Genomic DNA, 23567 nt, shown 5'->3' with positions numbered 1-23567 from the left:
TGATTTTTTTTTCATTAATTCCCTTGAAATTCTTGACCTTTTGTTTTTCCATATGAATTTTGTTGTTATTTTTTCTAGGTCATTTAAATAGTTTTTTGAGAGTCTGATTGATATAGTGCTAAATAAATAGATTAGTTTAGGTAATATTGTCATCTTTATTATATTTGCTTGCCCTATCCAAGAGCCTTTCATATTTTTCCAATTGGTTAGATCAGACTTAATTTGTGTGAAAAGTGGTCTGTAATTTTGCTCATAAAGTTTCTGATTTTCCCTTGGCAGATAGATTCCTAAATATTTTATATTATCAGTAGTTACTTTAAATGGAATTTCTCTTTGTAACTCTGACTGTTGGATTTTGTTAGTGATATATAAGAATGCTGATGACTTATGTGGTTTTGTTTTATAACCAGCAACTTTGCTAAAGTTGTGGATTATTTCTAATGACTTTTTAGTAGAATCTCTGGGGTTTAGTAGAATCATATCATCAGCAAAGAGTGATAATTTGGTTTCCTCATTGCCTATTCTTATTCCTTTAATCTCTTTCTCAGCTCTTATTGCCAAAGCTAGCGTTTCTAATACAATATTAAATAGTAACGGTGATAGTGGGCAACCTTGTTTCACTCCAGATCTTATTGGGAATGGTTGCAGTTTGTCCCCATTACATATGATGCTTACTGATGGTTTTAAATAGATGCTGCTGATTATTTTAAGGAAAAGTCCATTTATTCCTATACTCTCAAGTGTTTTTAATAGGAATCGATGTTGGATTTTGTCAAATGCTTTTCTGCATCTATTGAGATGATCATATGGTTTTGTTAATTTGGTTATTAATATGGCTAATTATATTGATAGTTTTCCTAATATTGAACCAGCCCTGCATTCCTCGTATAAATCCTACTTGATCATAGTGTATTATCCTGCAGATGATTTTCTGTAGTCTTTTTGCTCATATCTTATTTAAGATTTTAGCATCATATTTCATTAGGGAGATTGGTCTATAATTTTCTTTGTTTTCAACCTACCTGGTTTAGGTATCAGTACCATGTCTGTGTCATAAAAGGAATTTGGTAGGAGTCCTTCATTCCCTTTTTTTCAAATAATTTATATAGCATTGGGGCCAATTGTTCTTTAAATGTTTGGTAGAATTCACATGTAAATCCATCTGGTCCTGGGGATTTTTTCTTAGGGAGTTGTTTAATTGCCTGTTCTATTTCTTTTTCTGAAATGGGACTATTCAAGCAATTTACTTCCCCCTCTATATAGTCTATAGTCCCCTATAGTCTGGGAAGTCTATTTTTTTGGAGGTAGTCATCCATTTCACTTAGATTATCAAATTTATTGGTATAAAGTTGGGCAAAATAACTCATTATTTCTCTAATTTCCTCTTCATTGGTGGAAAGTTCTCCCTTTTCATTTTTAAGACTACTAATTTCATTTCCTCCCTCCTTTTTCTAATCAGATTTACCAAAGGCTTATCTATTTTATTGGCTTTTTCATAGAACCAACTCTTAGTTTTATTAATTAGTTCAATAGTTTTTTTTTTACTTTCAATATTTTTTAATTTCTCCTTTTAATTTTAGAATTTCAAATTTAGTATTTGATTGGGGGGTTTTAATTTGGTCTTTTAGTTACAAGCCCAATTCATTACTCTTTTCTTTCTCTGTTTTTTTCAAGTAAGCCTCTAAGGATATAAAATTTCCTCTTATTACCACTGTGGCTGCATCCCACAAATTTTGGTATGACGTCTCATCATTGTCATTATCTTGAGTGAAATTAAATTGTAGTTATACTTTGCTGTTTCACCCAATCATTCTTTAAGATGAGATTGTTTAGTTTCCAATTACTTTTTGGTCTATTTCCCCCTAACTTTTTGTTGAATGTAGTTTTTATTGCATTGTGATCTAAAAAGAAAGCATTTACTATTTCTGCCTTCTTGCATTTAATTTTGAGGTCTTTATGTCCTAATATATCGTCAGTTTTTGAATAGGTTCCATGAACTGCTGAGAAGAAAGCATATTCCTTGCTGTCTCCATTCAATTTTCTCCAAAGATCTAACATACCTAATTTTTCTAATATTCTATTTACCTCTTTAATTTCTTTCTTATTTGTTTTGTGGTTTGATTTGTCTAATTCTGAGAGTGCAAGGTATCTCCCACTATTCCAGTTTTGTTGTCTATTTCTTCTTGCAACTGTCTTAACTTCTCCTTTGGGAAGTTGGATGCCATACCACTTGTTGCATATATGTTTAATATTGCTATTGCTTCGTTGTTTATGCTACCCTTTAGCAGGATGTACTTTCCTTCCTTATCTCTTTTAATTAGATCAATTTTTGCTTTTTGTGATCTGAGATAAGGATGGCTACCCTAACTTTTTGATTTCACCCTAGAAGCATAATGATTTTCCTCCAGCCTTTTACCTTTAACTCTGTTGTATCTCCCTGCTTTAAATGTGTTTCTTGTAAACAACTATATTGTAGGGTTCTGACTTTTTGATCAGTCTGCTATCTGACTCCTCTTTATGGTAGAGTTCATCCATTCCACATTTACGGTTAAATTACTAATTACTGTTTCCTGTCATCCTAATAACCCCAGATTATGCTTTACTTTTCTTGCCTCCCCAACCCTCTTTCCCTTTTTAAACTGTGCCTCTTGTATCACAACGCTTTACCCTCTTTAGAATCCCTCCCTCCCCTTTGAATCTTTTCCCTTCCTTCCCTTATTACTCTTTTTCTTTTCCTTTTCCTCTCCCCTTTTTTAATGAGGCGAGGAAATTTTCTCTAAAACAAATGTCAATTATTTTCTCTTTGAGCCAACTCTGATGAGAGTAAGATTCACACAATGTTCCTCCCCCTTTCTAAATTCCCTCAGATATGATAAGTTTCCTTTGCCCCTTCGTGGGATGTGGTTTCCCTATTTTTATCTCTCCTTCCCACCTTATTCTGCCATCATCCCTTTTCCATATCTACTTCCCTTTTTTGTGTTATATCAGTAAAATCAAATTATACATGTATTCTTTTTGTATATCCACAACAGAAATATAATTCTCAAGAGTTCTTTTTACCTTTTCTGCATCTCTTGAGTCTATAGTTTGGAGATCAAATTTTTGTTTAGTTCTGGTTTTCCTTAGAAACAAATGGAATTCATTTGTTTCATTAAATCCATCTTCTTCCCTGGAAGAATATGCTCATACTAGCTGGGTAGTTTATTCTTGGCTGCATTCCAAGTTCTTTTGCCTTTCAGAATATCGATTCAGCCCTTCGATCCTTTAATGTAGAGGCAGCCAGATCTTGGGTGATCCTTATTGTGGCACCTCGGTATTTAAATTGTTTTTGGCTGCTTGTAAAATTTTTCCTTAATCTGATAGTTCTGAAATTTGGCCTAATACTTCCTTGGGGTTTTTATTTTAGGGTCTCTTTCAGAAAGTGTTTGATGAATTCTTTCAATGCCTATTTTACCTTCTGATTCTATTACATCTGGGCAGTTCTCTTTGATGATTTCCTGTAAAATAGTATCTAGGCTCTTTTTTTCATCATAATTTTCAGAAAGTCCAGTAATCCTCAGATTATCTCTCCTAGATCTATTTTCTAAGTCTGTCGTTTTTGCAAGTAGATAATTCATGGTTTTTTCCAGTTTGTCATTTTTTTGGTTTTGCTTGACTGATTCTTGCTGTCTCAATGAATCATTAGTTTCTATTTGTTCAGTTCTGATTTTTAAAGAATTATTTTCTTCATTAGCTTCCTTTACTTCTTTCTGTATATGTTCAATTGAGTTTTTAAATGAATTGTTTTGCTCTATGGAATTTTTTTCTATTTCACTAATTTTTTTTTTTTTTTTTTTTTAGTGAATTATTTTCTTTTTCCAATTCACAGATCCTACTTTCTTGTGAGTTCTTTGTCTTTTCCAGTTCACAAATCTTACTTTCCAGAGATTTTTTTACTTCACAAACTTTGTTTCCCTGCATTTCCTGGGAATTTTTTATCTTTCCCAATTCATATTTCAGGAAGTTGTTGCTCTCTTAAAGCTTCTCTTTCCTTTCCCCATTTTTCTTCTAACTCTCTTTTGAGATTTTTAATGGTCTCTTCTATGAGAGCATCATGTAAAAGGGGACAGGTGAGATTCCCCTTTGGGGGTTAGGGTTAGGGTTAGGGTTAGGGTCTGGTGCCTATTTGCTATTAGTCTCTTCAGGTTTGTTGACCTGCTCTTTTTCTGCACAGAAGCTGTCAATCGTTCTTTTCATTTTTTATTCATGTTTTAAAGCCTTTAGGGTATGCCTCCTAGGCAAGGGGGTTACCAGCTTCCTCTGCAGAGCAGGGAGAGATGTAAAACATCTTCTGGCTCTGAGGTATGGGAGTGCTCTGAGAGAGAGTTTTCCCTTCCCCCAACTGGAGGTGGATTCGGCACTGGCTGAGCTATAGAAGTGCACAGTTGGGCAGTGTGGTTTATAGACTGCCCTAAGGCTAGAGACTAAGTGGTGAAAGTGTCACTGCCCCAGGCCAGAGCCCCTTGTGGGGCTGTGGGTATTAGCAGCTGAAGTCTCTGCCTGATACAAATCGGCCCTGCAAAAGCTCTATAGCCCCAAACTGAGCCCCCACTGCCCAGATTAGAGGCTAATCTGGGATGTGCCTTCCTGCCATGCAGGTTCGCAACTGCCCCAAGGAAAAGCTCCATACTGTGGGTTGGGGCTGCGAGCTTGTGCTGCGATCTGTGCTCTCACTTCCGATTTGAGGCTCTCCTCGGAAACTAATTTCTCTCCCAGTCTGCGCTGATCTCCACCCCCTCCCTCCCCCCGGCCCCGGGACAAACCCTTTTTGGTGAGACTGCAGATTTTCTTCTGCTTGTGAGTTGTTATACTTCTAATCTTTATGAATTGTAGCAGTCAAGACTATTTTTGAGGCTCAATATAATATTGATACAGAGGGTAAGAGAAGAGTTTAGAAAGTCGCATGTGCCTTCTCCACCATCTTGGCTCCACCCCCCTACCTTTTGTCTTTGTGTTAGGTGTTTTATAACTTCTCTGCTGATCTACTGGCTTGTAACGGGGCAAAGTAGCCAACACTGCTGTAGATTCTTCCCCTAAGATTTTCAAGCATGTAGCTCCCACACTGCTCTGGGTCTATGCTGCCTGCACTGGCTCTGTGCTCAGCCTGTTTGCACTTGTCCTGCCCATGCCCAATTGAAACAGACCTTTTCTGAAGATCTTTGAAATTATCTTCTGCTGGTAATTTGTTACACTCCCAATATTAATGGGTTCTGCAGTCCAGAACTAATTCAGAAGCTGGATTTGCTAATTAGTCTGAGGGTTGTGGGAAGAGGTCAGAAAGAAATGTGTGTTCCTGCCCCCTTCTTGGCTCCATCTCCCCCAAGTAAATCTTTCCCAAGTATTCTTGTTCAGAAAATTATCAGGACAAAAAAAAAAAAAAAAAAAAACAAAAAAACAGGAAAAGACCCCACATGCAGAAGATAAAGATGAGGCCCATGGGAGGGGAAGGAAGAAGTTCTTTCAGTTAGGGAGTCAGATGCCCCTGTTTTGAGTCTGTGGACACAGAGGAAGATGACAAGAGTGAAGTGGAGGAGAAGTTAACCCCAGAGGAAAAGCTCATTCTGAAAAAGGCCCCTGGCCTACCTTTACTCAGGATAACCCTACCTACCGGGGAATCAATACCATCTCAGGTTGCCTACCCTCACCAAATTCCCTTCAAAGACACAAAGCTAGATTAGAAATTTGACATGGCCTCCTGGGCTAACCTCTCTGTCATCAAGGAACCAGATGCTTCAATTGTCTATATCTATTACAGGAACTAAGAAAAATTTTATTATTTTATTGATCTTAGGGATGAAATGACTGTAATTTTGAAAAATCCTGACTTCCTATAGTGTCCCATTTCTCTTTCTGGTTTTAGATAAGACCACATTACCTTAGGCCTGACAGTGACTATCTTTTGTCTCCTTGATAGACTGTTATTGCCATCCCTAATAACAGATGTATCATAAAAACTGTCCTTCTGCTCTGTTTGGCTAATACTGCTAATCACTGGGATTAGCCCTACCACCAGATGGCATCCTGATTCCTACTCATTATGGTCAGCCTGGTTGCTATGTATGATCCCTTCTATCTCCTTGAGCTCTTCTAGGTGCTTTGATTGAAATCTATCTGATATCCATAAACAAGAAAATAGTTTTTACCTTCATTCAAGACCTCTGGGATATGGGTCCTCTGGCAGGTTATTTTCTCATTAAACAGCTAAGTCTGCCTGGACCACAAAGTCAGTGGTATATGGTGTTTGACAAATGACGTTAGGGACACAATTCAAAGGACCCACCCATTCCTCTAGAGGTCTGAGACTTTATTATTGTAACAAATCATTGTAACGAATCTTTATCTCTATTGTCCAGTAAAGTATCTTATTGATTTATCCAGTCCTTTCTCCATTCCTCTGAGAACTGAGAACCATAACAAGTTTACTTTTTTTTATTTTTCATAGAATATGGCCTATTTTTTCTGTTTTTTTCCTCAGGACTATTTGAACAGTTCCCCAATTGGTTGGAAGTTCCATTATTGGTTGGAAGGGTTGTTGTTCTCTTTGATGGTGCCTCTGGGATTGGCAGTCTTCCCTTATCCTGGTTGGTCCAAATGAAGATACAGTCTAAGGCTCTGAAGGAATTGTCAAATGGGCTCGTGGTTGAGTTAATAATCCTAGTAAGAGTCAAGTGAGAGAATGGAGTCCATTCAGAAGTTCAAACTTCATAAGAACAAGGATGTCATACAACTTTTGGGTATTCAGTCCAGAGAAGGGGCATTTTGACATATCCACAAAAGGATGAGAGATCTTACACTTACCACTAAGAGACCCAGAATATCATCATCCTTTTTTGTCTTCTGAAGATAGCATATCTCCAACTTGGGCATTATCCTGTAACCCACCTATGAGATTATGAAGCAGTCCACACAATTTAAATGGAATTACAATCAACACAATACCTCAGAGGTTGCCTGAAGTAAAGTTTAGTAAGTATTGCCTCTGAAACCCTTGCCTCTAATAGATACTACTGAACTATTTTCAGAACCTCAAACTTTTGGCAGAGAGACTAAGTTAATCACCTTAAAAACTACCAGAACTTTGGATACGTGCTTGCGATGATGTCATAAGCAACTGCACTCTTTTTAAGAAGCAGCTATTATAAACCATCTGATCAATGACATCCCAACCATTATCTACTCAGTTTCCCTTTTTTACAGTGAATGTTTTCTGACAAGTCTTACATGGTTAGCCATTTCAGGAGGCTCCTATCATCAACAAGGAACATAGGCTGGGTTACAGAAGAGGGTGAAAGCATCTACAAGTTGTTAGGAAGGGAGTGTATTAAGCTCTGGAACAGGAATAAATTTTATTAGGAGACCATGGTTATATAAGTGGTCTTATATAAGTTATATAAGCTAGTTAGTACTAGCTATATTACTGAACCTGGAGATAAAGATAGATAACTACAAATGGATAATCCTGACATCTTTCTTTTAAGAGGCAGATGAAATATACTATTAGAAAAAAATACAATTTGAAGTCAGAAGATTTTGGGGGAAGGATTCCAGGCTTACTATTTACTACTATATTAATGAGTGACTTTGACCAAGAATACTTCATCTCTTTAGGTATCTGTTACTATACTTGTAAAATAGGGACAAAGGCTTTGGACTCTTAAGTCCCTCTCAGGTTTAACTCTCATAACATAGATATTCTCTTCAAAATCCATATATTTCTACCATGTTTAACACATATTGGACTACTTGCTAACTAGGGGAGGGCATGGGAGAAGTGGGGGGTGGATTGAAACACAGGGTTTAGCAAGGGCTAATGTTGAAGAATTGTCCATGCATATGTTTTGGAAAATAAAAAGCTTTAATAAAAAAAATGTTCATATGAGGGAGTACTGGGTCAGTCCATGGCTGTATGTTTAGAGGTAGGCAAGGAAAAGAGATAAAGTTAGGAGTAAGAGTACAAAAAGATAAGTTCACTGAGAGAGGTCAGAATTTAAACTGGTATCATTAATATAACTTCTTGATTTTAATGATTGACTTCTTAGGAAAGCACGAAATTATGAGCCCTGATTTATCCTAATTTTAATCAAAAACTTGGTGTCTCTTATAGGAAACCCAGGTATTATCTGTTCATCATCTGGAGCTTACAACTGGGTATTTATAATCATTGTACCCCACTTAGTAAAAAGGAGAATTTTACAGCATATTGTTCATTTAATTTTGATGTGTAACAATCATCCATTAAAGAACCAGTATCCTTTAAAGCTGATTAAGATTTTTAGTTCCACCAAGATAGAAACCCCACAGTGTCAAATTTATATGCAAACAGCAGGAGGAAAGCCATTTGGAGAGTTTATGATTTGCTTTATTCTGATCCTTCTTGCATTGGTGAGTACAGCCTTGTAAATGCTTGGTCAGTGTTTTATATGATCAAAACATGCCTCTTACTTAGGTCTCATTTCATCTCACATTGTTTAATTCTTACCCAGCAGAATCCAGCAGTACATGATTCTCTGGGTTGGGTAGATTGACTTGTATTATCTGAATTAAGTGAGATATATTTAACATCCTGAATTAAAATGGGCTAAAAGGACACTTATTTTACCACCCAAAAGTATAGCCCACCTTGTATCAAATGTCTGCTTGGACTGCTTGGAGGATGTCACAACAAGCTGAGAAGAAGGAAGAAAGGTAAGTAAAAGGGGCCCTAACTAAATTGCATTATCCATAGCAATCCCTTGTAGGTTTATGCATGTGCCTACCATAGAAAATCAAAGATCTGTTATTGGTGGCAGAAATATAGCTGAAAGAAAACGGGATTATTTTTGTTATTGGGGGTTTTTTTTCTTTAGAAACTGAGGCATTGTTTGCTGATTGGTTTGGAAATGGCCATAAAAATAAACATCAAATTAAACAGACTTCTCTCTCTTCTACATGCAGCTCACTTTCTCACTGTGCTCCGATCTACTTTAGGGGCTCAGGGATAAGTCCGTGTCTAATGTGATGGCAAAAACCTCTTGTATCATCTGATAGCTCACATCAAGCCTAAGCAGGAGCCAGGACCATTTGGACAGGGGCAGGGCATAATGGGTGTCAGAAGGTTGCCATAACAGATAAAGAGACCAGTAGGTTGGGGAGCAAGAAAGAAGGTCTCTTTCAGTTTCTAATCTGATATAGGAGGCTGGAGTAATGCTGCCTCCCTCTGCCATAGTGCCATTATTGTGATGGCTAGAGTAGAAATAATAAAACTTCATAAACAATAAATAAAATAATAACAATAAAAAACTATCAATGGATGATCCTCAAATATTGTCCTGGACCTTCTTTTTTCTTTGAACATACTATCACTCTGTGATCTCTTCAATCTCCATGAATTCAATTGTCATCTCTATGCATATGATTCACTAATTTTTAAAAATCAGATCTTACCTCTCTCCTGACCTTCAATTTTTCATCAAAAATATATTAGTAACTTCTCAAAATCAGCATATCTAAGATGACACTCATTATCTTTCTCTTAAACATTCTCTTCCATACATTTTTTTTTTAAATTCACCACCATCTTCTTAGTTGCCCAGATTTACAACCTTGCTTGTATCTGCTTAGATCTGTCATTTCCCAACAAACTTCAGTGGCTGGCTATAGTCTTCAGAATCAAATAGAAAATCTCTCAGTTAAGCATTTATAACCTCCTTCTGCCTTTCTAACCTTATACCTTACACTCTCTTACATACTCTGTGATCCACTGACACTGATTTTCTTTGAAAGCCTCCTGGTTTCTAGCATTTCTAGAATTTTAACCAAATGTGCCTCTTGCCTGGAATGCTTTCTTTCTTCATCTCTGCCTCTTTATTTCTCTGGTTTTCTTTAAGCCCCAGCTAAAACAGCATCTTCCATGGGAAGCCTTGCTTGATCATTTCCAACTTGTTCTGTATATAGTTGGTTTATATATAATTATTTTCAGACTATCTCTCCCCTTAGATTTTGAGGTCCTTCATAGCAGGAAATGTCTTTTACCTTTTTTTTTGAATTCCCATTGATGAAAACAGTTCCTTGCACATTGTGTCTAATGTTTATTGATTGAGTGATTGCTCCTCTAAACACAACATCCCATCTTACAATTCTATCTTTTCATTGGCTACATCTTATATTTGTAATGCTCTCCATCCTCTTCTTCACTTCATGACTTCCTTCAAGATTCAGCTTTAATCTTGCCTTCTGAGGGAGATTTTTCCCTCGGATTCCCTACCACTTCCCACTACTGCTATTGCCTTCTCTGAGACTATTTTTCATCATATTAGGGCATGGGGTGTTTACTTGATGTCTGGAGTGTGACCTTGAAGAAGGCTACTACAAAGTTTTTGCTTACCTTTATATCTCCAGGGATTAAGACAGTATTTGGTAATGCCCGAAACATAGCAATCATTTAATAAATCCTGCAGAGTAGTTAGTAAATATTGGAGAGTGAAATGAAAAAAAGACAAATGTTTCAAAGGAGTGGAATATAGCTGAGACAAGACTGAAAAGAAGTTGACAGGTGGTAAGAGAAAACTCATTTGGCAGCTTTCCCCTTCTCTTTTTCTGAGATGCTTTTAGCTTTAAGTTCTATCACAACCTTCTACATTTAATACAAATGTTTATCTCGGCCCCTTTTATTTGATAATGTCAGAAAATTAAATGGTCATAGTAAATTTTTTTAATCCTTTAAATTTGGGATTTTGAACTGAGAAAGGAAATTAAGCTATGAAAAAAAAGATTTTCTTGGTTTCTTTCATAGTGGGAGTTGATTCCATACTCTGTTTTTAAAAAATACCTTTTTATTTTCAAAATATATGCAAAAATAGTTTTCAACATTCACCCTTAAAAAACTTTGTGTTCTAATTCTTTTCTCCCTCTCTTCCCCTCAGCCCTTTCCCTAGACAGCAAGTAATTCAATATATGTTAAACATAGGCAATTTTTTATACAAATCTCCACATTTATCATGCTGCACAAGAAAAATCAGATCAGAAAGGAAAAAAAGTGAAAAAGAAAAAAAGAAAACAAATAACAAAAAGGTTTAAAATACTGTGTTGTGATCCACATTCAATCCCCACAGGTCTCTTTCTGGATTCAGATGCTTCATCACAAGTCTACTGGAACTGGCCTGAATCACTTCATTGTTGAAGAGTCATATCTATCAGAGTTATCATTACATAATCTTGTTGATGCTGTGTACAATGTTCTCTTGGTTCTAATTTCACTTTGCATCAATTTATGTAAGTCTCCCCAAACTTTCTGAAATCATCCTCCTGATTGTTTCTTATAGAACAATATTCCATAACATTCATGTACCATATTCATCTATTCCTCAACTGATGGGCATCCATTCAGTTTCCAGTATCTTGCCACTACAAAAAGGGCTGATACAAAGGTTTTTACACATGTGGGTCTTTTTTATTTTTTTATGATCTCTTTGGGATACAGACCCTATAGAGATATTGCTGGATCAAAGGTTATGCATAGTTTCAAATTGCTCTCCAGAATGGTTTTGATCCTATACTCTTTAACAGTGTTTCTGCACTTTTGGTGATTTCTAATTACATTCCAAACAATACTCACCACCTTTAAATGAAAAGACATAAAGAATTAATAAAGTGCTAATAAAGAGATTTGTGATGAGTAGTTGTGGTTGTCCCAGGTATATTATCAGTCAGTTATAGGCCTCCTCTTTAAATTGAAAGTTCTTAGAGGAAGTGACAAGCCAGAAGTAAGGTATCTAGAAAAGAATGTGAAATGTCATCAGGCATGGAGTGAGCTTTCAGGATAAAGAGGTCTTTACATTATGATAGAGAAAACCCTTTGGAAATAAGTTAAAAGGGTATCAGAGTAGGAGCACAATAAAGTGAATGATGCTTCTTGATCTTCTGGCACCAGAAGAAGGCAACATACTTTGGAACAAATGAGGAATGCAAATAATTCACCAGACAGAAATACTTTGGTTAAAATTGTGTTGACCACTAAGGTGGGACATGAGTGTACATGAAATGGACTGAAAATATGACAGATTTTATAATGTATTAATGCTACATTGGGAAAAAAAAAACAGAAACAGATGTTATGACAAAGGCAAGGACTTCATACTACTTATTGCAAGTAGTAGCTCCAAATTATGAAACAACATAATTGGGGTCAATGCAAAGCAGTTGTATAAAATATAAGGAAATAAACTTTCATTCCTAAAAGATGAGAGTGGAAATTGAAATTTATTCCAAAGAGCAAATTGCTGAAGAACCTGAAAACAGTGAAAATCTACATTTAATAAACTCCAAAGTGCTACCAAATAATTAAATAGATGGTAAAAAAAAAATATAATGCTGATATCTTGAATGAGACAGAAAAAATAATTCAATTTATTAATAAAAAGATCCAAATAACAGTGACCTCTCCAAACAGATCAGTTACATATTTATATATTTTATAAAAAGCTTTTATAGCTTATATTTTTTCAAAAATTTATAAACAACAACAAAAATATGTTATCTAAGGAGCAAAAAGATATGTCAAAAGGTTCTAGGTGTATGAAGGATAATTCATTACCAATGTAATGATTTGTTAAGAAGTCATCAGAAATGGACAGTCTAAGCCTTTCACTGGTACCAACAAACTGTAAAAAAAAAAAAAAAATCCTAGAACAAGATTGAACAAAAAACAGGATGAACAATTTCATATTGGACAGATCTTATATGGAGGAGGGATGGAAGAAAAGAAACAAAAAAAAAAATGAAAAGATGTGGACTGGTGTCAGACTACATTAAAAAAGAGGCACTCATATAATTTTATTTTATTTTTGCTTATATTTTTATTCCCACTTCTTAGCATAATTTTTGGCACATAGTAATTTTTTTTAAATTAAATAGACATGTGTTACAGTAGATAGAGCTAGTCCTGGAACCAAGAAGACCTGAGTCTTCTTAGAAACTTGTTAGTTGTGTGACTTTGGGCTAGTTTTTAAACTTTTATTTGCCTCAGTTTCCTCACCAATAAAATAGGAATAATAATAGCATCCAAGTTAAAGAGTTATCATAAGGATCAAATGAGATAATAATTACAAATTCTTACGACACTGCCTGTAACATAGCAATCACTCTATGTGTGTTAGCTACTATTTAGCTACTATTATTATTATTTTACACAATCTTCATTTGCTTTGGTTACCTCAATTATAAAATGGGGATGATAACAGTACCTATCTCCAAGAGTTGTTGTGAGGATGACAAAAAATGAGGTAATATTTGTAAAGCACTTAACACAATGCCTAACACAAAGAAAGGGCTATTTAAATGCTAATTAGCATTATTATTATTGATAATAATATTCATAAATGGATATTGAATGACTGACAGAGATCTAATGAGATATCAAAATTATTTTTCACATATAGGATGAAATAGCTTTTTTATTTTTTTTAATCCTCTTGAATGCCAATAATGTTTGATTCTGAAAATCAATTTTCCACATGTATTTTGTATTATTTGTTTTTGTTCTGTGGAATCTGTCTTTTTTTTTTTTTTCAATTTTATTATCATTAACCATTCATCTTTTTTTGATTATAGCCTATTTTTTGCTTCATCTTTTGATGTTTTTAACTTTTTCATGTTGTTATTTTTGTTTTTCTCCAGTTGTCCCTTTGTTTCTTCCCTTCTGCTGAATTATAAACTTTCTTAAATGAAAAAAGTCATCATAATATTTATATACCCTTTATGGATTATAGAAAATCATTTCAGTTTCATATTTGTGATTTTCCTATATGCTGCAATATATTATCAAACTAAATATTTGATATCCACATGGAAAGATATTATCTATTAAAAGCATAACACCAATATTATAATGTATTATATAATTATGAGAATAATTATATAAAATATATTAAAATTTATATAAAATTAAGAAAAAAAGTTAAACCTACAATAATTCTGCCTCTCTCCAAATCTATTATCTTCCTTCTTGAATAAAACTAATTATGGCTTAAAAGTCAAAGGGGGAATTGGACACAAATGTTACTTACAGGAATATTATTCATGATGTAATACTTATTATACATATATGTGATATATATGTATATATGGATTGCATCAAGACATATGTTAAAACGTATTAATTAGATATTATTTCTAGTGGGATTTTTTCCAGTAATATCAAAATTTCATTTGAATTTGATAAGTACAAAATAATTTTCATTGAAATGCTTTGTGTTTATATAACCTATGGTTCCCATTTTAATCATCTTTCTACTGTCAGAGTTCTCTCACAAATAAAAGGGAATTTTTTTTTTAAAGGAGGAAAATAATAAAAGTTAACCCACATGGAAGAAAAGTTTAATACTGTAGAAAAAGTAAGGTATAGTCTTTGTTCCCTACCTCTATGAAGAAATAAAGGGAGATGATTTTTAAATATTTCTTGTTTGAGGGCCATTTCATGACATTTATAATATTAAAGTCATTATATATAAAGTTTTTTTTTCTATTTCTGCTTACTTGATTTCACAAGAGTTCATAAAACTTTTTACAATATAATTATCATAACAAAATTGCTTCCAGAAACATTTTGTGAATATTGAGACTTTCTTTTTGTCATTGGTCTCTTTGGAGCATGGGCATGGAAGTGAGATCTCTGAGTCAAAGGATACAAACATTTTAGTAATTTTCTTAGCATAGTTACAAATTGCTTTCCAGAATGGGTGGAGCAGTTGACAGCTTATTATACATCCAGGACTTCAAAATCCCTTCCAGCATGGAGTTTTACCATCTTTTGCAATTTTTGCCAATATGCTAGGTTTGAGATGAGCATTAAAAAGTAATTTGATTTGTATCCTTTTTTTCTTTAGTAATTTTGAGCATTCTTCTATAGTTATTAACAGTTTTCAGTTATTTTGAAAATGGTTAATTCATATTCTTTTATCATTTTTTCTATTGTGGAATGGCTTTTGTTCTTATATATGTCTACTATTTGTATATGCATATATATATATGTAACACATAAAGGATGTAAGACTTTTATCAGAGATAATTGATAAAAATATTATTTACTTTAATTGATATTTATCTTTTATTGTATTTTCATTTTGTTTGCTAATACAAAAGCTTTTCAATTTCATGAAAAGTAAATTAAGTGCTAAATTCTCAAATCCATGCCAAGGAAGAATAACGATTAAAAAAGCTTATCATGAATTCATGTGCCAAAATAAGCCAATGAATGAAAGTCACTTACAAATGCTTTAGGACCCTATTTAGGGTTTTCTTGGCAAAGATATTCAAGTGGATTATCATTTCCTCTTCTAGTGGATTAAGCAAATAGAAGTTGTGACTCCAGGTTACACAGCTAGTAAATGTCTGAGGCTGAATTTGAACTCAGGTCTTCCTGATCCTAAATCCACTCTATCTATTCTATCTACTGAGCAATATAGCTGTCTCTTAATGAATATTACCAATAGCAATAAATTAAAGGACCTGTGTAATATTCAACTTTCTGCTTTGATATTACCAGTTTTCATGCACATGTGGACACACAAACATACACACACAATCATTCCTTTCTCTGTCCCTCACTTGTATCACCACTTATCCTATCTTTAGTCAAAGAGAAAAGGCTGAAAGAGTAGTTAAGGAGAGTTCAATTGTAGAGGTTTCTGAGATACCTGTATCAGAAGAAAAGCAAAGAATAAGAAATGACAGCCTATAATATGAAATTTGGGGAAGATAGCATTTACATTACAGTTTGTCTGCATGTTACCTATCACCTGAAATAATTTCTTAATCAGTATCATCCTTTTCAGTCTCCTTACTGAAGGATATATATATATATATATATATATATATATATATATATATATATGTATATCCATGCTAAAAACTACTGTCAAATTAATCCTTAATTCATACCTCTGAGCACCCCATTGGCAGAGTACAGAAACATTCAAAGTCTTTCAATTTCCTACCAGATAAATTCAATAAAAACTCAATCAATATTGTATTTAAGATACTAAGTATTGAAGATATTAAGATGAATGACTGCTATTTTTCCTTTACCTTACAATCTAATGGGGGGTATGATATTTCATTCAATTGGGATTAGTTCAAGAACCATGTATTAAATACCTGTTATGTGTTGGGTAGTATGCAAGTCTACTAGAGATACCAAAAAGGAAAAGAAAAGAAATCATTCACTTCCCTCAAAAAGATTATAACTTTCCTATTGGGGAAAAGAGGAATAAATGCATATGTAGCAGTATAAAAATAGAGTCAAAGTAAATGCCAAAAATGTCTGGTGGTTGAGGCAATCATTAACTGGCAGCATGAGGAAAGTCCTTGTGTAGGAAGTGAGTGACACTTGAGTTGAGCCTGGAAAAATGCCAGAGATTCCAAGAAGCAGTGGTAAAGAAGAAAGGTATTCTAGGAATGGTGAACAGCCTGTTGCTGACATGGCAACAAGAAATGGGATGACACATATGGAAAAGAAAGAATAGTCCAGTTTGACCAAAGCATCTCAGTGCTTTGTATGAGAAAGAATAACAGGAATAAATCTGAGAAGATAAGTTGAAGAAAAATCATCAAAGGTGTCAAATACCAAACTGAAGAATTAGGGGGTATTTTATATAAATATAGAGTCAAGGGAAGAGAGGATGAAATTGGAAACAATAATAATACAGTTTTCCTTGTGCTCAGAATACATAAAAAGGAGTACATTGAAATAAAGCTGTAGAAGTAAGTTGGCTTCAAATTATGGGAGGCCTTAAATGAGAGTTTCTATTTTTATTCATAGTCAACATAAGACTATTAAGTATTTAAGTTGTGTAGCATGGTTTGACTTGTATTAGAAAAAGGTCAGCTGTCAAATTTGCAATCAATTAGTTTAATTTGAGGAAAAAATATGGGTAGTGGCAGTGTGAATGAAGAGGGAAGCATAGTGACAAAGAAGATATTTGACTGGCATTAGTAGACTGTCACGGTAGAAACAATATGCTTTGGCATTTAGCTATATGTGGCTATGAGATAGAGGGGGAAATTTTTCTTAAGGGATCCAAGATTTTCAGTCTTGGATGATGTTTATGAAAGTTGGGAATAAAGGAAAATTTTAGAAATAAAACAACAAATTGAGGTTGATATATTAAAGTTCTTTTTAATTCTAAATCTACTATCTCATGAGGACGTCCAAGTGGCAATTGTGGACAAATAGCTGGAAAGAGCAAGGATGCTATGTGAAAAGATAAGATGAAGTGGGAGAAGAGAAAGAGAAAGAGACAGACAGGCAAACAAAAACAGCAATAGAGAGACAGAGATAAACAAAGAGAGAGACAGAGACAGAAAGAAAAGCAAATAAATAGTTAAAGAAATCTAAAAAGAATAAATAAAATAGGTATCAGGAAAGTATCATATACAGTTAAAAATGTCAAAATATTCGTTTAGATGAACATAAGAGTATGAAAGAGTAGTACATAAGTTATCTAGAACAATAAGATGGAGTCAGCTTATGGATGGTTTTAGTGTCCTGCTTTATCACAGCTGCATGTTTTTCCACCTCTCTTTCTCATTCTCCCAGAGAGAAAAGTGGTGGTTTTTGTTTTGTTCTTGTTTGTTTTATTACATTGTGACTTCCAGTTTCTAGGTTCATAATATTTACTTTTACATTGTAACATTGTACTATTCTACCCAATGGACTACCCTATTTGCCCTTTCTCTGTTTCCCACCAGACTAATACCCAACTTTATTTTACTCTAGATAATACATTTATTCCTATGTTCTTATAAATCCATGACATGTGAATAACAGTAATTTTATGTACATGTCTTATTTTCTTTACTAAATGGTGAGGGTTTTTTTTTTTTTTTGAGAGAATCATTATTTATTAGTCATTAAATGTCTCTCTAATAGTTTCTGGAATATAATGAGTGCTTTAAGTATTTTTATTTTGTGAACAGAATAAACAATGAATTTGAAATCAGAGCTACTGGATTCAAATCATGGCTTTGACACACACTGCCTGTGAGAACTTTTGTAAATCACTTCACTTCGGTTTCCTCTTCTGTTAACATGGGAAATTTGGATAAATGACCTTTTGTTTTTCTTTTTTCATTCTAAATCTATAATCTTAAGTGTTTTTAGGTCTATTAATGATGAGATCATAAAAAATCCTATGATATAATTACCTTCAGTTACCATATTATTGATATTGAAGGTCAGTGGACTTATCACTTGAGGTTTGTAACTTTGGAAGCAACAATTTCATTGTCATGCTTAGGATACATATTTCATGAAAGAAACAAAAATAAAATTGAAATAAATGGTTAGATTTAAAGTTTCTAAAAAGAATAATGGGCCACTATTGTGCTTTCTCTCTAATCATCACTCTTGAAAGTGATATTATTACTATAATTATTATTAGTTTAAAAAGTACAGCAAAATTTTAGTTTTTTCCTTGTAAATTCTTTTTTACTTAGTTCCTAATACAACTCAGAAAGATTCTGGATATATACCAATGTCTTAGACTAACCATACATCATTGCAGTGAAAATACTGGGAAATGTTTCCACCTTTCAGAACTTAATGTTTAGAAATAATTGTGGATATTCCATTTATATTTTTAAAATATTGTTTAATGAGCTTTTCTACTTCTTTTTCCATTTGACCATTTCTTTTTTTAAGGTGGCTATTTTTTTCAGTATTTTTGTTCCTCTTTTACAAAGCTGCTAATTTTTTTTCATATTTTTCTTCCTCACTCATTCTTATTTCTTTACCAATTTTTTTCTCTACTATTCTTATATGATTTTGAATTTTTTTAGCTCTTTTAGGAATTCTGTTGGACTTTATTTTATTTTCTCTTTGAGGCTTTGCTTGTTGCTATTTTGAGATCAGTCTTCCTCTGAGTTTGTGTATTGATCTTTCCTGTCACCATAGTAAATTTTTATTATTAAGTTCTCTTGTTGCTATTTACTAATTTTTCCAGCATAATTTTCTTTTTCACTTTGAACTTCATATTACAGTTGGGGTAGGTACTGTCCTAATTTCAGCCTTTTTCTGTACTGTTATTTTCAGTACTAGTTCTGGGGGTTTGGAAGTTTTTGGTACTTTTAATAAAGTGTAATCTAGGGAGAGATATGGTTTCTGTTTGTTTTCTTGTTCTGAATTCTGGTTCTTAGCCAGTAAGAGCTCCTGATCCTTTAGGATTGTTATCAATACTATTCCTCAACTGTTCCTATTCCTTAGGACCAGAAGTTATATTGCTACTCTGAGCCTTAGATCCTCAGAATTGATTGTTTAAGGAAGTTATACATTTCTCAAAGGGAAAGAAAAAACCACATTCAATTAATAGTAGTTAAATTTTGATTTAGCAAATGATTATTTGTCAAATAATAAGAATTCTATCTCTAGCCTTTTTTAATTTTCAAAGCTGTTTGTTAAAATAAATTTCATAGAAATTCTTGGAAAATGTCTAGATATTTTAAAAGAATTAATTGTTTGGAATCCATGGGTATATTCATTCCAGTGAATGTAATAAAAAAGATTTTGCTCCAGCAAAGACAAGTAGAGCTAATGGTCTTTTTTAGCTTTTCTCTTTGGAAAACTTTAGCCACAAAAGATGAGTACTGCCAAATTAGTATTGGCAACCACATTTATTTGTTTACTGAATAGTTTTCTACCACTATGTAGCCCTAACCCTGACCTCAGAAGTAATGATTCAGTTCCGTGAATCTAGGGACTTTTAAGGATCAGAATGAAACAGATCTAATTCCTCTGTTATAAACAATTCCTGGCAAATCTCATGAATGTTCTCCCTTCCTTCTCCATGACCATGACCCTGACCCCTAACTGTGGGCCAGTTATATTTTGCAAGCCACCCAGGAGAAAAATCTAGCAGTGAAGACATAGAAGTCTCACATCATTGAAGCAAACCTCCAGGAAGTTTGTATTTATTTAGTTCCCTCAATATCACAGCCAGCATTTTCATTTCAGTGCCAAAAACTAACTTTAGAAGTTAAATTTTCAGGCTCTGCTGGAAAGCTGGAAGGTAAAACAATTTTATATCTCTGGGAAAAACTGTGTCACAGGCGGCTTTCCAAAATTTTCTATTGACATTTGCATTAAAGCAATTTCCTTAGGGGTGCCTTTGTCAATCCTTTCATTCTTTTACTTTTTCTTTATCTGATTTTCCTTTAATTAAAGAACGTTTAGGTTCTGTTTATTGAGGCTATATTTTCATGAAATACATATATCCTTTTATTTATTAAGATTTAAAAGCAGACAATTTTTATTTTTTATTTTTATTTTCCCTAGTTATATATAAAAGAACATTTTTTGTTTTGGTTACCTATGTACATTTGCTTTTTACATATTTCCATATGAATCATCTTGGGAGAGAAAAATCAGAACAAAAGGGAAAAAGCATGAAAAAAAAGAAGAAGAAAAAAAGAAAGTGAACATAGCATGTTTTGATTGACATTCAGTCTCCATAGGTCTTTGTATTTGTGGATGACATTTTTTATCCAAAGTTTATTGGGATTGCCTTGAATCACTGAACTATTGAGAAGGACCAAGTTTATCACAGTTGATCATCATGCAATCTTTCTGTTCCTGTGTACAATGTATTTTGTATTCTGCTTGTTTCACTCAGCTTCAGTTCATATAAATCTTTCCATGTTTTTCTAAAATCAATTTGTTTCATCATTTTTATAGAACAATAATAGTTTTATAGAACTTTCACATACCATAACTTATTCAGTCATTCCCCAATTGATGGGTGTCTACTCATTTTGCATCCTCTACAAAAAAGAAAAGATAATAAAGCATTGTACATTCATAGAACAGAAAGAATTACAGATACGTAAGACTGTTTTTAAAGTTACATGTTGAATTGTTAACCTTTAAAAAGAAATGCAAGCCATACATAATGGAGGTTCAATTTTGTGTATAATCCTCTTCATCTGTACTATTATGTATATGGAAATGCTCCTCTTATTTAGAGTTTATGTTCAGCATAAAAAAATTTTAAAGGGGGGAAAAAAGAAATTCTGTTACAAAGCAAAATTCTAAAATCATCAATAATCCTGGGATTAAATGTCTCTTAATAGTGTACATTGGCAATATATTTTAATATTTCACCGATCCCTGGATTATTCTAAACTCTTTCAAATGAAGTCTTTGAACCTCTTTACACATGAATTCCTAAAAAGAAATAAGTACACAAAAATGCCATTGTTGTGAAGACAGTTCCATGAAGATATGAGGATGGTGTATGTGTATATGTGTGTGTGTGTGTGTATCATATCAAATTTGGTGTCTTTCATTTCTGTATTCCTCACCTCTCCATTGTTATACCTACATTAAAAGAATGTAAACTAATTCTTCTCAGTACCTATGCATTCAAAACATGATAGTTTTCTGAAACTGAACGATTGTTGGAAGTTTCCTTTTGTTAAAGCCTGGGCTTTAAAAGATAGAAGATTCTAATTTTCAACAAGTCATCTGAGTGGAGTAGAACCATGAGAAGAGATTTTGAGTTCTACCATTGTATTAATTAGTCATAACAAATAGTTTCAAATAAAAATTATACCTCTTTTTTTTGTTACCATGCTTTCAAAACCAGATACATCTTTTGCAATTGTAAAGGAGATATAAGAAATCTATGACTGAAAAACAAACAAGCAACTTGTTACTAGAGAAGATAATTTCAGGATAATTAATGTTTAAGTTGTGTGTTCCACTAATTGTATAGTTTATTAAAACTCAAAGAAAGCCCTCAGCAAATTGGATAGACTGCCTGCAGTGAACGCATAGGAAGTTATAGATAAGTGTTGTATAGGCTGAACAAACATGGATAGATTATAATCTGTAACAATGGAATCAAAGATCTCTTTGAGTTTGAGTACTCTACCCACCCCCCCCCAGTAAAACACAAATTTGGTTATTGTAAAAGACAAGACAATGTAGTATAGTGGAAAGGACAGCCAACAAAAAACCAGGAGTTATATGGGTTCAAATCCATATGTGACCATGAACAAGTCAAATAACCTACCTGTGCCTCAATTTCCTAATTAGTAGATAATAATAAGTAGATGAAAAGAACAATTATTAAGTGCCCAACATGGATAAAGTTATGAGGATACACATACCAAAACAATACAATCTCTACTCTCAAAAATTCATATGATGATAGGAAAAAGCAATACATCTTCCTTCTGGGAGAAGCAGCTTTATCCCAGCATCTTTCTATCTCTTCAAGGATCTGAAAAAAAAAAGCCTCACTTCACACATCTTCTCTCCATAAATTTCTAGTCCTCCTTCTAGGCCTAACTAATAACACAAAACCAGACCAAACAAATGTAGCAGGAAATATAAAAACAATAAGTATACATGACCAAAATGTTATTTTGCTGTACAAAAAGAATCAGACTCTGAAATATTGTACAATTAGCTTGTGAAGGAAATCAAAAATGCAGGTGTGCATAAATATAGGGATTGGGAATTCAATGTAATGGTTTTTAGTCATCTCCCAGAGTTCTTTTTCTGGGCATAGCTGGTTCAGTTCATTGCTGCTCCATTGGAAATGATTTGGTTGATCTTGTTGCTGAGGATGGCCTGGTCCATCAGAACTGGTCATCATCTAGTATTGTTGTTGAAGTATATAATGATCTCCTGGTCCTGCTCATTTCACTCAGCATCAGTTAGTGTAAGTCTCTCCAGGCCTTTCTGAAATCATCCTGTTGGTCATTTCTTACAGAACAGTAATATTCCATAATATTCATATACCACAATTTATTCAGCCATTCTCCAACTGATGGACATCCATTCAGTTTCCAGTTTTTAGCCACTACAAAAGGGCTGCCACAAACATTCGTGCACATACAGGTCCCTTTCCTTCTTTATAATCTCTTTGGGATATAAGCCCAGTAGTAACACTGCTGGATCAAAGGGTATGCACAGTTTGATAACTTTTTGAGCATAGTTCCAAACTACTCTCCAAAATGGTTGGATTCGTTCACAACTCCACCAACAATGCATCAATGTCCCAGTTTTCCCACATCCCCTCCAACAATCATCATGTATTTAATTTATATTTTAATATATTTAATATATATTATATATATTTATATTTTAATATATTTTATATATATATATATATATATATATATATATATATATATATATATACTGATCATCCTGCCATCTAGGGGAGGGGGTGGGGGGGGGTAAGAGGTAAAAAATTGGAACAAGAGGTTTGGCAATTGTTAATGCTGTAAAGTTACCCATGCATATATCCTGTAAATAAAAGGCTATTAAATAAAAACCAAAAAAAAAAAAAAAAAAAAAGATTTCCAGTAAGGTAGAAGAGGAACAACATACCACCTTCTGAAAACAGTCTATTGTACTTTATGGTAGTTTAATTCTTAGAAAGGTTTTCATTAAAGAAAACATAAATTTAAATCTTAAAAAAAAAAAAAAAAAAAAAAAGGAAATATAAAAACAGAGCAGAGAACAAATAATCTCTCAACCAGGATCA

The 23567-nt window shown here is 33.5% G+C and overlaps 1 long non-coding RNA gene across 2 annotated transcripts in view; it reads left to right on the top strand.

The window, feature by feature from the left end:
- LOC116422279 overlaps positions 1–8956 on the top strand; it is a 40942-nt gene extending 31986 nt beyond the window's left edge. Inside the window, exons 3-4 of one of the 2 annotated variants that reach the window (XR_004232850.1) lie at positions 6515–7005; positions 8649–8956. This is a non-coding gene — a long non-coding RNA (uncharacterized LOC116422279). Of the gene's footprint in view, positions 1–6514; positions 7006–8143; positions 8378–8648 lie in introns of those variants that run through there. The other variant, XR_004232851.1, reaches the window with a different exon arrangement.
- The last annotated feature ends 14611 nt before the right edge of the window (positions 8957–23567 follow it).

This window comes from Sarcophilus harrisii, chromosome 3, assembly GCF_902635505.1.
Source record: "Sarcophilus harrisii chromosome 3, mSarHar1.11, whole genome shotgun sequence".
NCBI classification, from domain to species: Eukaryota; Metazoa; Chordata; class Mammalia; order Dasyuromorphia; family Dasyuridae; genus Sarcophilus; species Sarcophilus harrisii.
Note: the sequence above shows the minus strand (reverse complement) of the source record. Positions and strands in the feature narration are given on the sequence as shown.